The 13825-nt window shown below is 42.2% G+C and overlaps 1 protein-coding gene and 1 non-coding gene across 2 annotated transcripts in view; both read right to left on the bottom strand.

Annotated features, from left to right (window-relative positions):
- The window catches only part of ANXA1 (annexin A1), an 897109-nt gene that overhangs the window by 650480 nt on the left and 232804 nt on the right, over positions 1-13825 (bottom strand). The gene's annotated exons all lie outside the window — the stretch shown is intronic.
- On the bottom strand, positions 1808-1911 carry LOC126938185 (small nucleolar RNA U13). The gene has a single exon (XR_007720009.1). It is a non-coding gene; the product is annotated as a small nucleolar RNA U13 (small nucleolar RNA).

Below are 13825 nucleotides of genomic sequence, written 5' to 3'. Positions count from 1 at the left end.
CAAAGCCATAGCTGAAAAGATGCTTCAGTCCCTGATTAAAAAAAAAAAAAAAAAAAAAAAATGGTATAGTATTTCTATATAACCTGTGCATATTCTCTCACATACTTTAAATCATAACTACACTACTTGTAATGCTTAATACAATACGAATGCTGTGTAGTTATTATACTATATATAGTTTAGGAAATATACAAGAAAATAAAGTCTACACATGTTCAATACAGACACATTTTTTTTCCAAATATTTTTGACCCATAGATATGGAAGGCAGGGATAGAGAAGGCCAACTATATTTGTCTAACCCTGTAAGCAATCTATTTTGTAAATGTAACAAAGGTCATACTAAAGGTCACTCTGCGAGTCCACCTACTTCAGAAACTGAGGAAATTTATATTGGGCCCTCTGAAAATAGTGGGAGCAGGACACTAAGGCTAAGAGCCAAGTCTTGGGTCCTCAGATTCAGAACCTTCAGGATGGTGGGGGTTTTAGTTCATTTGGGATGCTAATTACAAAAACCATGAACTTGGACAGAGGCGGTGGCTCTCGTCTATAATCCTAGCACTTTGGGAGGTCGAGGTGGGTGGATCACCTGAGGTCAGGAGTTCAAGACCAGCCTGACCAACATGCGGAAACCCCGTCTCTACTAAAAATACAAAATTAGCCGGGCATGGTGGTACATGCCTGTAATCCCAGCTACTTGGGAAGCTGAGGCAGGAGAATCACTTGAATACAGGAGGCAGAGTTTGTGGTGAGCCAAGATAGCACCATTGCACTCCAGCCTGGGCAACAAGAGCGAAACTCCGTCTAAAAAAAATCATGAACTTATGGTTTATAAACAAGAGAAATTTATTTGTTTACAATTCTGGAGGATAGGAAGTTCAGGATCAAGGTGCCAGATGATTGGTGTCTGGCAAGGGACCGTTCCTCGTAGACAGCACCTTCAAATTCTGTCCTCACGTAGTGGAAGGAGCTAGCGGGCTCTCTAGGGCCTTTTTTTATAAGGGCAGTAATTCCATTCATGAGGGCTTTGTCCTTATAACTTAATTACCTCCCAGAGGCTTCAGTGTCTAATACCACCACCTTAGGGGTTAAGATTTCAACATATGAATTTGGTGAGTTGGGGGGAATATAAACATTCAGACCATAGGAGAAGGTTGCCCTAAATTCTGGAGTGGGGGAGGGGGGAAGTATTGAAAGAAAACAGGAATACTGAAAGACATGGGTTCCTTCTCAGATCTCAGAGAACAAAAGAAAGAACTAAATGGAGATGTGGGAATCACAAGGCCACAGTTTAGGGTCTCGCAGTGCCATTGACAACAAAGCCTGAGAGCCTAGGCGATAGAGGCAGAACACCCAGAGGAGAAACCCTTTCCCCTTGCACCGTGAGCCTGGTGTTTGCAGCTTGGTGGTAGTGGCAACAGAACAATGAGTTCTCCTACAATAAGCCAGGGACGGAACAAACAACAGCAGCAGCGGTAGCAGGGAAGCAGAGTCTGTGTTGGCGTGCAGGGAGCAGGCAGCGTCTGCAAAGTAGCGCTGGCAACCACAACAGACAGGCCAGCAACAGACGGAGCAGGAGGAGCAGTAGGAGCCTGAGTCACTGGGGTCTGGGGGAGGGCAGAGGAAAGAGGCCGCTCTCCTGCTGGTAAACATCCCCCAAATCAGCAGAGCAAAACCAGGAAACACCAGAATATCAACCTGTGATTACACAGGCAGATTCCTGGGTCCTACCACAGAGCTGCTATATCATCGTGTCAGAGTGCGGGGAGGCGGGTAGAATCCAGAAATTTGCATTTTTTTTTTTTCAGGTCAGAGAGGTAATGTACCGGGTCATAAGGAGGTTCAGAGGGTGGCACGTCTCACACATGCCTGTGAACACCCAATCATCATGCTTTTGAACCACAAAAGGATCGAGACATTTACATTTTAAAGAAGTTCTCAAGGGCATTTTTAAGTAGTACTACCCACAGGCCTGAGCAACTGGGAGCTTTGTCCTGAGCCCTGCCTTTTAGAGAGCTCAAGGCTAGCCTTCTTGCAGCCACGCCCCTCAGAGCTAACATCCTACAAGACAAGGGAACATGCCCAATGGAACCCCATGCTCACCTAGTACATAACACTCCCTACCTAGAACATGCGACTGGTACCCAGGACCCTGGATTCATGCCCAAATGGCATTGAGACCAATTCCATGACCTGAATGGACCTCTGGCCCAGGCAGCACCTGTTCTGTGCTTCTGCAGGTGGACCACGCTGCATGGTGTGCACAACTCTGGAAGGAAGAGTTCCTCATGGGCTGCTTGGTGGACTCATGTGTTGAGCTGATCATATGTGGTCTCTAAGCCTGACCCTCTGCAAGAACACAAGCAGGAAAAGAAGCAGGCGGTGGTGCTCTTCCTCAGCCTTCATGTTCATTGGTGTTCCCAGTTCACACATGTTAGGCACATCTGTTGGCCTAACTAGACGCTTGCACATTATTCTTGGCTATTTTTTTTTTAAGTCACGGGAGTTTTAATTTAGTTAATCTTGTTTTGTCTGTTTTACTTTGTTTTTAAGCACCAGAGAGGAAAACAAAGCTCTTAGGGTGAAAATACCAATTATAAAATGAGTGAATCCTACAGTTTAATTCCTTTACAAGTTTAATCATTTTACCAGCTTTGATTTTTCCCATGGCAGATGAAGTTTTGGAGAACCAGGCTTATATGATTAAGTAGCATCTTAAAACTTTGAATTCATAGTTAATTTAGTGTAAGTAGTATCCGTTGAGGGTTTTCTTACTGTGTTCTCCATTGTCCTACACAGTGAGAGAATCAATAAGATAGGATGAATATCCTCAAAGCAAGGCCATTGGATAATTCAAGTTGTACACATGAAGAGAAAAAAATAACAGCTGTGCAAGGGAGTATGTATGTTATTTTAAGTGCCAAAGTGAAAGCCCAAGACAAGGCTAACTGCAATAGGAAATTAACAAATCTCCAAGATCCTCTCCTTCTGTTCTCAGTGTTGTCTCCTTCTAGAGGACACACACACTTACACCCCACACCCCCGACTCCCAAAGCAAGGGCCTGGTGCTTTCAAAGTTCAGGCACAAGCAAGATTAGCAAATGACACTCTGTGTAATAATGCTTACTTAGTCTGTGGTTAAGGATTTTTTGTTGTTTGTTTGTTTGTTGAGATGGAGTCTCACTCTGTGGTCCAGGCTGGAGTGCAGTGGCACGACCTCAGCTCACTGCAACCTCCACCTCCCAGGTTCAAGCAATTCTCCTGCCTCAGCCTCCCAAGTAGCTGGGATTACAGGTGCCCGCCAACACACCCAGCTAGTTTTTGTATTTTTAGTAGAGACGGGGTTTCGTCATGTTGGCCAGGCTGGTCTCGAACTTCTGACCTCAAATCATCTGCCCGCCTAGGCCTCTCAAAGTGCTGAGATTACAGGCATGAGCCACCGCGCCCGACCAAGGATTTTTTTGTTTTTCATGTGAGCAAGGAGAGAGACACAACAGTTCAAAATGTTTCCCTTTCTTTCAGTGATGATCCATCCACTGATCCTTGTCATCTACAACAACAAGCTCTGCATTTGTCAGTCCCAGATGGCCTTTGATAGGCTGAGTGTCATCTGTGTTTCTTTCTGGGTGGAATATTGAGTAATAAAATCTCAAAAGAGATTAACTTATTCACACTGTTGTTAAAGTAAGACATTGGTCTCGCCCTAAACTTCCCATCACACAAGCCTAAGGCGTCTGACTCAGTACTTACAACTGCCCTGAGGTAACAAAGTATCTGGTTCACTTTTTAGCCAATGAAGCGTGCTGTGGAGGACAAAGAGCAACAGAGGCAGGAAGCACTGACAAGGAGTGAGCTGGGGAATTCCAGCTGCCCTCCTGTCCTACTTACAAGGAATAGGTATGACTCATTTTTAAGATGCAAACAGATGCTGACTTGGCTAACAAAATCCTATATAAAATGTAACCTCTAAGACCTTGTTTCCTTTTCGGGAAAAAATAAAACAGATAAGCTATTATATTCGGACACCTGGATACCATTGTTAAGTACTGGTTTAAAAGAATAGGCATACACGTATTTGTTTTCTCTTTTTTGAGACAGAGTCTCGCTCTGTCGCCCAGGCTGGAGCGCAGTGGCGCTATCTCGGCTCACTGCAAACTCCGCGTCCCGGGTTCACGCCATTCTCCTGCCTCAGCCTCCCAAGTAGCTGGGACTACAGGCGCCTGCCACCACACCCTTATAATTTTTTTTTTTTTTTTTGTACTTTTTAGTAGAGATGGGTTTCACCTTGTTAGCCAGGATGGTCTCGATCTCCTGACCTCGTGATCCACCTGCCTCGGCCTCCCAAAGTGCTGGGATTACAGGCATGAGCCACCGTGCCCGGCCATGTATTTGTTTTGAATATGCCCTTTCTTACATACTTGAAGCTGGCCTTCTTCTGGACCATATCTATCTACTGAAGACAAAGTCTACCCGAAAAACCTCCACAATCCAGGCTTGGGCTGTGCACGTGTGTGGTGATCTGCTCCTTAGAGATACATGGAATTTTCCAGTAAGGACGCTAATTAGTTATATCCTCAGGTCCACCACCACAGAGGAGTCCAAACATCTGGTTTATAATCCTGGCTCTGCACTAAATGGCTATGTGGCCTTAGTTTTTTCACCTGTAAAATCAAGAGGTTGGTCCCTTAAGATTTCTCTCCCTTCTCACTTCTTTATTGTTTTATAATTCTAGGACTTAAAAAAATTGAAAATGCATACCTATCTTTTCCATTTACTTATCTACCATAAGAATGAGCACTTATATGGGATGCAACATTTTGTGTTTATCTGTTTTCTTTCATTGCAGGGAGAAGAAGGCATGACTGGGGTAATACTGGGTCAAGGATAAGATATAACATGTATTCGAGTTAACAACTATTCCTCACTTACCTCATTGGGTTGTTATAGTGATCAAATGAGATCACATCCTTGAGAAGTTTATCAGGTATTATTAGTCTCTATTAAAATGTGGTTAGTAGTACTAATAATAAAAGTGAACATGTATCTAATAAACATTGGCCAAACACCTACATATCAGGCACTATGGTAAATATTAAAAAGACATGATCCTGTTTTTTCAGGCTCACAGGAAGTCAAAAGAGCTCAGATAAATTGATAACAATATTTACCCTTAAAATTATTTTTTCCTTTTTGAGATGTTTGGACAGAATAAAGGCACAAATTGCTACATGCTATTTTCTTTCTCTATTTTCAAGTACTATGCATCTTTTTAAGTGCCCCATTCTAAATGTGAAGAAGAAAACCACATATCTAAGATTCTTCAAAAGCTCAACTGATTTCAGGCTAGGTGAAGAAATAAAAGATGCTGCAGTCTATTAACTATTGGGACCAAGTATAGTGGCAAGTATTTAATGGGCTCCCTAGCACTGACGAGTGAAAAACGGATGATGATAACCTCACTGCAAAGGGTAATAGAAGACTGACCTTGGGCTATGAAAAATGTGTTCTGTAGACTTGTGGCTGCAATTTCAGAGCCCATGATTCCCCTTTCTCACTTTATGCTTCAGTAGTAAAGCATTTACCACCTTTGAGTTCTTTTAATATAATATGCTGTTTCAGGCCTCTGTGCATTTTTTTATTCTCTGTTCTTAGCCTGGAACAAGTACAGTTGACTCTGAACAAGTCAGGTTTGAACTGCATGGGTCCACTCATACGCAGATTTCTTTCAGTGAAAGCTACACCGAGTGTGCCTGCCTTTCCCTGCCTCCCCTTCCACCTCCTGCACCTCTACCACCCCTGCCACCCCTAAGACAGCAAGGCCAATCTCTTCTCTCTCTCCCCCTCCTCCTTCAGCCTACTTAACGTGAAGATGACAAGGATGAAGACCTTTATGATGATCTACTTTCCCTTAATGAACAGTAAATACAGTTTTTCTTCCTTACAATTTTTTTTTTTTTTTTTTTGAGACGGAGCCTCACTGTGTCACCCAGGCTGAAGTGCAGTGGTGCGATCTCGGCTCACTGCAAGCTCCGCCTCCCGGGTTCACGCCATTCTCCCGCCTCATCCTCCCCAAATTGCTGAGACTACAGGTGCCCGCCACCATGCCCAGCTAATATTTTGTATTTTTAGTAGAGACGGGGTTTCACCATGGTCTCGATCTCCTGACCTCGTGATCCGCCTGCCTCGGCCTCCCAAAGTGCTGGGATTACAAGCCACCACACCCAGCCTACAATTTTCTTAATAACATTTTCTTTCCTCTAGCTTACTTTATTGTAAGAATACAGTGTATAATACATAAAACATACAAAATATGTGTTAATAGACTGTTTATGTTATTGGTAAAGCATCTGGTCAACAGTAGGCTGTTAGGAAAGTTTGAAGGTAGTCAAAAGTTAAGCTCAGATTTTTGACTGTGCAGGGGTCAGCATCCCTAACCCCCAAGTTGTTCAAGGTCAACTATAATTTCCTATTACTCGTCACTCTTCCTCCCTCCTTCCTCCTCTTCTTCTTTATCCCTTCTCCTTCATTTTCCCCACAGGCTAACTGAAACTCTGCCCACCTCATTTCCTAATTTTCCTCCTCCCTGCATCCACCCGAGTCTTTGTGAGAAGCTCTTCCCTTCACTCCTGCCAGCCCTATGGCATCATGGCATTATCATCGTGTATGGAAAACTTCTCTTTATCTGTCTCTCCTGCTAACCCAGTGGTTTTCTTTTCTTTTTTTTTTTTTTTTTTTTTTTTGAGACAGTCTCTCGCTCTGTCGCCCAGGCTGGAGTGCAGTGGCCGGATCTCCGCTCACTGCAAGCTCCGCCTCCCGGGTTCACGCCATTCTCCTGCCTCAGCCTCCCGAGTAGCTGGGACTACAGGCGCCCGCCACCTCACCCGGCTAGTTTTTTGTATTTTTTAGTAGAGACGGGGTTTTACCGTGTTAGCCAGGATGGTCTCGATCTCCTGACCTCGTGATCCGCCCGTCTCGGCCTCCCAAAGTGCTGGGATTACAGGCTTGAGCCACTGCGCCTGGCCAACCCAGTGGTTTTCAACTGGAGACAATTTTGCTCCTCAGGGGACATTTGGCTAAGTCTGGAGACATTTTTAATTATCACTTCTTGGGGAGGGGGTTGATTCTGGCATCTACTGAGTAGAAGCCAAGGATGCTGCTAAACATCCTACAGTGCACAGAACAGCCCCTCACACAAAAGGATTATCGGGCCCCAAAGGCCAATAGTGCTGAGGTTGAGAAACTGCACTAGGCTGAGTTCCTTTCAAGTAGGGCCCTATTCAGTCCTGTTCCACCAGCTCCACAGACAGTGTCCTGTGCTCAGTAGGAAGGAATCCAAACAATTTTAATATTACATTTGAAATTTTAATTGAAAAGAATCTTCCGACAGCTCTATGATATGACTAATAAGCAATATGAGCACATACGACAATTCAAAGGAAAACCAATATCCAGAGGTAGAGGTGGCTTACGCCCATCAGTCTGACACTTCCTCCTATCTAGTTCTCTGTATTTCTTCCCTTTCTCCTTTTCTCTTGTCCCTGTGCTCACTGTCCGCCTTTACTGTCATGTTTGTTTGAATTCCACCTCAAAATGGGAATTTGAACAGAGTGCAATAAATTGTCCCACATTTGTTTATTTTAGGAATTCATTCCATTTAATTTTAACATTTAAACATATCAATTACTGGGCGACATGCTGTGCACTGCAGGAAAAACAAAGATAAATAGGAAACTGGGGTTATCCTAACCGGGGGAGATTTCTGTAGCAGTAGAAAAGTAGAGGAAATATAGTGTTACTTCACTAATGTGATTAGGGAATATCTCATGGAGAAAGTCTTTGATTTAGGTCTTCACGCATGTTTTACAAAGAGTGCTAACACACTACACATAGGTAATAATGTCGTCTTTCCTTACCTGATATCTCGTTATAAGGGCCACTTTTGGGGGCAGTGATTCTTAAATTTCAGCAACTCCTGGAGGGTTTGTGAAAGCACAAATTGCTGGGTTCTGCCCTCATGGTATCTGAGGCTGGAAGTCTTCGGTGGAGTCAGAAAACTGGTGTTGCTTTTTTCTTTTTTCTTTCGTGACGTCACCCAGGCTGGAGCGCAATGGCGCGATTTCAGCTCACTGCAACCTCCGCCTTCCGGGTTCAAGCGATTCTCCCGCCTCAGCCTCTGAGTAGATGGGATTACAGGCGCGCGCCATCATGTTTTTGTAGAGACGGGGTTTCACCATGTTGGCAGGTCTTGAACTCCTGACCTCAAGTGTCCACCCACCTCAACCTCCCAAAGTGCTGGGGTTATAGGCGTGAGCCACTGTGCGCCTAGCCTTTTTTTTTTTTTTTTTTTTTTTTTTTTATCATAGTTTTTGCTCTTGTCACCCAGGCTGGAGTGCAATGGTATAATCTTGGCTCACTGCAACCTCTACCTCCCAAGCAATTCTCCTGCCTCAGCCTCCCAACTAACTGTGATTTCAGGTGCCTGCCACTACACCCGGCTAATTTTTGTATTTTTAGTAGAGGCGGGTTTTTGCCATGTTGGCCAGGCTGGTCTCAAACTCCTGACCTCAGGAGTTCAGCCTCTCAAAGTGCTGGGATTACACGCATGAGCCACTGTGCCCGGCCTAGAAAACTGGTGTTTCCAAAAAGTCCTTTGGTGCTGCTGGTGCTACTGCGGGTCTTCTGAGGACACTTTGAGAACCGCTGCATCAGGATTATCAGCCTGGTAACTCCTGGCCAAAGAAATGCACACTCTTCATTTGGCTAAAATAATTTCCAATGTTCCTAAAGGAAACACAACTTGTGGTTTCTCCAAGCGGGAGAGGAGAATCATGTTCCAGTCTATTGACTAACGAAGGGCTCAGGTTTCAAAGGTAAGTTAATTGTCAGACCCACTTTATTGTACCCAGTGTCCTTCTGAAACATAATTATTTATTGGAAATATGTCACAACTAACAAAACATTCTTAAAAATCTGTTAAATTAGAAACAAAATACTGTATTTGCTGATATATTAAAACATAAGGGCCTAATATTTAGAATTGCACTTCTCATACTCGTAACATGTACTTGAAATGCTGTTAACATCTACTTTGCTGATTGTTTTGGCGTTACTTGAACTAATGCTTCCGTTTAATAATTCCTTTTTTTTTTCCTTTCATTTTTTCAATCAATCCTTTCTCTTTTCTATGAAGATCCATGTCATCTTAGAATTCCATTTTGGCCTTCTAGGTTCTTTACTTCTTCCTCCAGCCTGTCATTTTCACGTCTTCAGTAATTTCTCAGAGTTCTCACAGAAGGTTAACCACTTTTGTGCATCTTGAAACTTTTAACCTTTGATTTGAAGATAAATGCTAAAAAATAAATATAATTCTTATGAATACATTATGCACAATGTTAAATTCAAAATGACATGTTTCATGCTGTGTGCTATAGATACGCCAAACTTCATTTCAAACAGATTAAATAAAACACATGGAACTACATGCACTTTTTGTGAACAGCATCTTCATACCTGTTGTTTGTTAATGTCAGCGATTATAAGCTTATAGGTGTGTTTTTCAACTGATCATTGAAAATAAATGTGGCATGTCTATTGGCGGAGCCACTCACACCTACTAATTATTTGAGAAATGTACTCAAACACACAGTAGTGCCTTCTAGAGAAAGCATAGTATAGTCCTCCCTCACATCCAAGGACAACAATTAATTTCTTTAAGCTTTCTTCACAAAACAATGCAATAAAAGAGGAGGAAATTGGGACTTGATTGAAGAAATATCTCTTCTGGGAGCATAAACTAATCATGAGTGACTGTAAGAAATCTCTCACAGGCATTTTTATTTTTGCCTTTTGTTGTTGTTATTTGCTTGGTTTTCGTTTGTTTTTAATTTTTATTGTTTTATTTTATTTTTATTTTTTGAGGCAGAGTCTCACTCTGTCACCCAGGCTAGAATGCAGTGGCACTGTCGTGGGTCACTGCAGCCTTTGCCTCCCGGGTTCAAGCGATTCTCCTGCCCCAGCCTCCTGAGTAGCTGGGATTACAGGCACCTGCCATCATGCCTGGCTAATAGAGACAGGGTTTCACCATGTTGGCCAGGCTGGTCTTCAACTCCTGACCTCAGGTGATCCGCCCGCCTCAGACTCCCAATTGTTTTTTTATTTTTTAATTTTAATTTTTTTTTTATTTTTTGGGGGACAGGGTCTCACTCTGTCACCCAGACTGGAGTGCAGTGGTGTGATCTCAGCTCACCGCAACCTCCGCCTCCTGGGTTCAAGCGATTCTCCTGCCTCAGTCTCACGAGTAGCTGGGATTACAAGCATATGCCACTACCGCTTGGCTAATGTTTGTGTTTTTAGTAGAGATGGGGTTTCACCATGCTGGCCAGGCTGGTCTTGAACTCCTGACCTCAAGTGATCCACCCACCTCAGCCTCCCAAAGTGCTGGGATTACAGGCATGAGCTACCGCACCCAGCCAGTTTTTTATTTTTACCATCACTAAAACAAAGGCAGCACATGCAATTGTCAGTGCCATTTGGCATCTTAAATTAAGACTGAAGACTGCAAAATCCATTTCCTGTTTTCATCCCTTGCTTAATATGAATTTTTCAAAAGATCACTTCCCCTAAGTTACAATAAGAAAATTAGAAATTAATTTGCTTTATCACAAATGGCTTGCATGCTGAGGCATTGTTTAAATGTGTCTGGTCTTTTCTGATTTTTATAACTTAGAGCTCTAAGTCCTGTTATTTCAGTTTACACCATGGTTTTAGGGGCACAGAAATTTAAAAGTGAATGTACAAAAGGCTCTCTGGAATGCTGGCCTACTTTGCACAAGTGAGGGGCTACTTTTCAAACCTTTTCTGTAGTACATGTGTTAATATATCTTGGGCTCTTTCCAGAAGTTATTCTGGCTAAAGGACATCCGAAGCACATCGGAGTTCTCATTCTAATAAAGAAAAGAATGTAATACCAAGGCAGTAGTTGCTTCCTCAGCTCTCTTTACCTCTCCCAATGTTTTACTGGAAAAACCTTCTCACTTATTCATATTTATATACCAATCATGACATCTATCTGGTGATAACTACATGCTAGGTTTTGTAAGTATTATTCCATTTATTTATTTATTTATTCATTTAGAGACAGAGTCTCGCTCTGTCACCGAGGCTGGGGTGCAATGGCGGGATCTCAGCTCACTGCAACCTCCGCCTCCCAGGTTCAAGCGATTCTCCTGTCTCAGCCTCCTGAGTAGCTGGGATTACAGGCACACACCACCACACCCAGCTAATTTTTGTATTTTTAGTAGAGACGGGGTTTCACCATGTTGGTCAGGCTGGTCTCAAACACCTGACCTTGTGATCTGCCTGCCTCAACCTCCCAGAGTGCTGAAATTACGGGCGTGAGCCAGTGCACCCAGCCTATTTTAAAACCACCTTATAGTTGTTAGTGTCATCCTCCTTTTATGGATGAGGAAATGGAGGTTTGCATAAGTTTAGCACCTTGCCTGAGGTCACACAGTTAATGAGTGATCAGGGGAGGATTGGAACCCACTTTTGACACCCTGGCCAGAGCCCTTAGGCACCAAGCTGGGCCACCATTCACCTTTCCTTACGTCCCTTTTCCTAACTCCCAGTTACTTCTTTTTTTCTAAGTGTTCTCAATAAAAGTGACTTGCAATTTGCTGATATGGAATTGGAATTCCATATCCTATGATCTGTTAAAAGATGGTACAGAGACAAAATGATAAAAGGAAGAAGGAGGATAAGAAAAACATGAGCTCTGCCCTGAAATAATGGAAGACTCTAGACACACATGTTAAACAACTGAAACCCACACATCAGAACAATAAAACCAGTGCTGTAGGTGCTAGGGAAATGTCTGTGGAACTAAATGTGAGATCAAATGAGATCTAGAAGCACTAAGGGGGTCTAATTATGGACATGAACAGCATTTGTGAAAAGTTTGTTAAGAAAATATGGATTTCTTCTTTACAATAGTAAACATTAACTCTCCACACTACTCCCCCATCATCCCAAAGTTCCAAAGGTCATGTGACAATTGTGAGTGTTAAATAAAAGGATCCAGCTTAAGAAATCAATTTATTACAGTGAAAACTGTCATAATTCAACAAATGTTCATTGAATGCACACTATATGTAGGCACTGCACAGCAGATATTTTGAAGTCTTAATTTGTTCACAATATTGGCAGAAATTCCCAAATAACTATTCAAACTGTAGTCAGTATAAAAACGGTAGTCCATGAAAACTCACTTCGTATGCTTATTTCTCTCTAAATCGGAAACATTTTGAATTAGGGTAAGAATTTGTGATTCTAGGCTAATTTACTTCAAGTACCCATTTATTTCTGCTATTCAGTGTTTTAAATTTAAAGCAAGCTATGTCTTCTTCAAAAACATAGTCTTTAACATTGTTTTCTGAATTTAGCGTGTTTAAAAATATATGAAAAACCAAAATGGGCTATGGATTCCCGCATGTCACAGTTAACTCATTCGAACCTAGAATCTTCTTCCTGCAGTGCAAAACTGTAAAACTCTCTCCTTTAAATACTCTTCACTATGTTTGAAAGTTTAAGAGGTCACATTTTATCAATATAAATACTGATGCACCTGATTCTACTGACAAGCCATTTTCCACAACGATACTTAATAAAATGATCTTAACAATAGAGAACCTAGACCAGGCTCGATGACTCACACCTGTAATCCTAGCATTTTGGGAGGCAGATCACTTGGAGTCAGGAGTTTGAGACCAGCCTGGCCAACATGATGAAACCCCGTTTCTAGTAGAAATACAAAAATTAGCCAGGTGTAGTGGTGCACATCTGTAATCCCAGCTACTCAGGAGGCAGAGGCGGGAGAATTGCCTGAATCCAGGATGCAGAGGTTGCAGTGAGCTGAAGTCGCACCACTGCACTCCAGCCTAAGTGACAGAGCAAAACTCCATCTCAAATAATAATAATAATAAAATGGAGAACCCATACACTGTTTCTCAACTTGAAAACATTTTTATCTTGGCAAAAATCATAACATCATAAAAGAATGGACTACTGAAATGAAATCTATTATTCAACAATCAATACCTATAACATCAAAGGGCTAAGATGAGCACGAATTTTAGAAAAGATGATTATGCACCGTGCAAATGTGCATATGAGAAAGGGTTCTACAGACAAGTGGGACAGAGGTAGGAAAGAAGGTCATTTGTATGGATGCCTGGTAGTGCTATTTCTTTTTCAGCTCATGACTAAATATATTTACTTAAAACACCTCAATGGTTTCTCATCGCCCACATTATAAAATCCAGTCCCTTACCATAGTCTCAATGACCTGAATGGAATTCATCTCTCCAACTTCATTCCCTAGCACTCTCCAAAACACTCCCTGAATTTTTCTCATACTAGCTTTCTAGTATGTAGTGGTTCTCCAAATAGACCATGGGGAAAACTGCAAGGATTTTCATCCAGAGAGTAAAAATCTGGTTTATGCTTCCTTTTTTACATGCAGTTTTTCCTAACTGGAACAACCTTCTTTACCTATTCCACCCTCAAAACCAAGGCTAAGAGAGTCTTCTGTGAAGCCATCTCGAACCACTTTCCCAAAAGCTGCTACACTCTTTCCTCTGTGTCAGACAGTATTCCTTTTACATTATTTATTACACTTATTACCCACTTAATTCCCTTTTAAGTTGGACAATTCATCATGCCAGAATCTGTGACTTAGTTATCTTTGCATCTCAGGTTCTAGCACAGTTTCAGACATGTCATAGAGGTTTGATAAAACTTAAGTTTTGTATTGATGTTGAATCTTATG

This window comes from Macaca thibetana, chromosome 15 (genome assembly GCF_024542745.1).
Source record: "Macaca thibetana thibetana isolate TM-01 chromosome 15, ASM2454274v1, whole genome shotgun sequence".
Lineage (NCBI taxonomy): Eukaryota > Metazoa > Chordata > Mammalia > Primates > Cercopithecidae > Macaca > Macaca thibetana.
Note: the sequence above shows the minus strand (reverse complement) of the source record. Positions and strands in the feature narration are given on the sequence as shown.